This window comes from Panthera uncia, chromosome X (assembly GCF_023721935.1).
Source record: "Panthera uncia isolate 11264 chromosome X, Puncia_PCG_1.0, whole genome shotgun sequence".
Taxonomy (NCBI): domain Eukaryota; kingdom Metazoa; phylum Chordata; class Mammalia; order Carnivora; family Felidae; genus Panthera; species Panthera uncia.
In genome coordinates this window covers 778,204-781,554 of record NC_064817.1, presented here as the reverse complement: position 1 = coordinate 781,554, position 3,351 = coordinate 778,204, and the positions used below count along the sequence as shown (strand labels likewise).

At 64.7% G+C, this 3,351-nt stretch overlaps 1 protein-coding gene across 1 annotated transcript in view; it reads right to left on the bottom strand.

Moving 5' to 3' along the window:
- The window catches only part of IL3RA (interleukin 3 receptor subunit alpha), a 17,884-nt gene extending 16,274 nt beyond the window's left edge, over window positions 1–1,610 (bottom strand). Inside the window, exon 1 of the mRNA XM_049644870.1 lies at window positions 1,375–1,610. The gene's annotated coding sequence lies outside the window, so the exon portion shown is untranslated. The remainder of the gene's footprint in view (window positions 1–1,374) is intronic.
- Window positions 1,611–3,351: the final 1,741 nt, after the last annotated feature.

Below are 3,351 nucleotides of genomic sequence, written 5' to 3'. Positions count from 1 at the left end.
GATTGTAGCGGGTTAGTGATACAGGGATTGTAGTGGGTCTTTAATACGGGGATTATAGTTGGTCTGTAATACAGGGATTGTAGCGGGTCTGTAATACAGGGATTATAGCGACTTTGTAATACAGGGATTATAGTTGGTTTGTAATACAGGGATCGCAGTGGCTCTGTAATACAGGGATGTAGCCCGTTAGTGACACAGGGATTAGGGGGAGGAGAGGAAGGCATCAGGCTCGTGTGTAGCAGGGGACCCCCAACCCCATTCACCGTGAGCCAGACTTCAACGCGACGTTCACAAAACGTCGGTGCGGAAACGCAGAGGACGAACGATGGCGCTTTCGAACCCGTGGGCGCAAGGGCGGCCTGGGGCTGAGGTTCCCGCGGACGTGGGGCGCTCCGGGCTGCGCCCAGCGGGACAGGCGGTGCCCGCGGGGACCTGACTGCGCGGGGGTCGCGGATGGCGCGCACGGCCCCCCCCCCCCCACAGGAGGGGGCCAGCGCTGAGCGCCCCAGGGCGGGACCGGGGCCTCCCCAGACACAGCCCGGCGTCCCCATGTCGTGGCTCCGTGGCCCGCAGGACCTCAGTCACCACACGGGACCCGCGGGCGTCCGTGGTCTTTCAAGCGGATCCATTCATGAATAATTTTCTGCAGGTGAATCCCCATCAAAATGCAAGCAGGGGGCCAAATGGCACAGTCACCACGTCTATGTGGCTCCGGAATGTTCCAGGCCCCCCCAAAGGAGACCCCGCCCCACGAGCTCTCACTCGGCTGCCCGTCCCCAGAACTGAGAGAGAGAGAGAGAGAGAGAGAGACAGAGACAGAGTGAGCAGGGGAGGCGCAGAGAGAGAGGGAGACACAGAATGGGAAGCAGGCTCCAGGCTCCGAGCTGTCCGAGCAGAGCCTGATGCAGGGGTTGAACCCACGAACTGGGAGATCATGACCTGAGCCCAAGTCAGACGCTCAACCGACAGCCTCCCGGGCGCCCCTGTTGTGCACAATTTTTATAAACGGGATTGCACACCGTAGGGTCTCGTGGGCCTGCTTCCGTCCCTGAGGATGGAGTGCTCAGGGCTATGCAGCGGTCACAGCTTTGCTGCTTTTCGTGGACCAGTGGTGTTCCCCTGTGTGGACGGACCACACTCTGCACGCGTTGCCCCTCGGGGAGGGATTCGTGCATAACAATCCCTCCAGGGCGCGTGGAGTCCCCCTCCCCGGGGGGCGGGGGGACGCCCAGGAACCTGGGATCCGAGCCCCCAGGCCCTCCCGGCTGGGCTGGGCTGCACGCGAGGACCAAGCCACCCCCAGGGGCGCAAGTGAATTCTAGCACATTCCCCAGTGGACGCGACAGCCGCTCGCGCGGTCTCCAGCACCCTTACCTGCGCTCGCAGACCCGCCGCCTGCCTGGGGTCCCTCGTGCAGCCTGCGCTCGGGATGTTCCCCGGGACGCGGAGAAGGTCCGCGTGCGTCGCAGCCTGCGCGCCGGTTGTTCCCCGGGACGCGGAGAAAGTGCGCGAGCGGGAGGCGGCAGCCGGCCTGGGGGGCCCCCCCCGGACCGCGGGCTCCTCACTCGTCACTCCTTCCTCGCCTCGGAGGAAGTGTCCCCAAATAGAAACCAAAGCCCAAAGCTGGCTGTCGCTTGCCTCTCGGGGACTTTATAGTCCCCGCCAGGGGCCCCACCCCAGAGGCCTGACCCGGGCACGGTGGGCGTGGTCGGGGCCTGCCCGAGGACCCCCTCCCTCCGACGGCGCGTCCCTCTCCGTGCCTGTGTCTCTGCCTCAAAACCCGGGACAGCCGCTGTGTCAGGAATGTGTCAGCCGCTTTCCCAGGAATGACCCTCTTTCTTACAAAACTGCTGTTTTCCTGTTCTCCTTCCTCTTTGTGACAATCCTAATTGCTCCTAAGCGCCCAGGCCGGCGGGGGCAGCTTCCTGTCCGGCCTCTGGATGGCCGGGCGAGTGGCTTCTGGCCGGCTTCCCTGCAGGTCCCGCTGGAAACTCCCTCGTGCCCTCTGACACCGTCCCTGTTCGCGCTCCGGGTCCCCTGGTCAGGTCGCTGCCCGGGGCCTATGGGGTCAACTGCGCCCTCCAGACGGGAAAACGGACCCCAGCTGCCTGTGCAGCTGAGATCGTGATGGCCCCGGGCCCAGGGGCGCCTGGACTGAGCCCGTCCAGCCCCTTCCCTTCACCCCGCTCACCGCCATGACTACATGCGGCCTTCCCCAGGCTCAGGACCCTGTGACACGGGAGGGGTCGCCAGAAGTCAGTCTGACCCACCTGCAGGGACCGTGCATTGAAAAGGGGTCTTTTCGAAGCAAGTGAAGGATCTGGGAGGAGCCCATCTTGGATGAGCGTGAATCCAACGACAGGTATCTTTACAAGAGACAAAAGAGGGGACACAGAGACGCAGAGGAGAAGCCCCGCGAAGACAGAGGCAGAGACGGGAGGGAAGCAGCCACAGGCCCAGGGACGCCTGGAGCCCCGGAGGCTGGAAGAGGCAGGAAGGGCCCTCCCCTGGAGCCTCTGCAGGGAGCACGACCCTCCCCTGCCTGGACCTCAGCGGCCCTGCCCCTCCTGGATCTCAGCGGCCCTGCCCTCCCTGGATCTCAGGGGCCCTGGCCTGCCTGGATCTCAGGGGTCCTGCCCCTCCTGGATCTCCGTGGTCCCTGCCTGGATCTCAGTGGTCCTACCTGGAACTCAGGGGTCCTGCCCCCCTCCCCCCCACAGGATCTCAGCGGCTCTGCCCCTCCTGGATCTCAGTGGTCCTGCCCCTGCTGGGTCTCAGTGGCCCTGCCCTGCCTGGATCTCAGCAGCCCTGCCCCTCCTGGGTCTCAGCAGCCCTGCCCCTCCTGGGTCTCAGCAGCCCTGCCCCTCCTGGGTCTCAGTGGTCCTGCCCCTCCTGGATCTCAGGGGTCTTGCCCTACCTGGATCTCAATGGTCCTACCCCTCTTGGAACTCAGTTGCCCTGCCCTGCCTGGGTCTCAGTGGTCCTGCCCCTCCGGGATCTCAGGGGCCCTGTCCTGCCTGAATCTCAGTGGTCCTGCCCTGCCTGAATCTCAGCAGCCCTGCCCCTCCTGGATCTCAGTGGCCCTGCCCTCCTGGATCTCACTGGTCCTGCCTGGATCTCAGTGGCCCTGCCCCACCTGGGTCTCAGAGGCCCTGTCCCTCCTGGATCTCAGCAGCCCTGCTCTCCCTGGATCTCAGTGGCCCTGCCCTTCCTGGATATCAGTGGTTGTGACCCTCCTGGGTCTCAGTGGTCCTGACCCTCCTGGATCTCAGTGGCCCTGCCCTGCCTGGATCTCAGCCGCCCTGTCCCTCCTGGATCTCAGCGGTCCTGCTCTGCCTGGGTCTCAGTGGT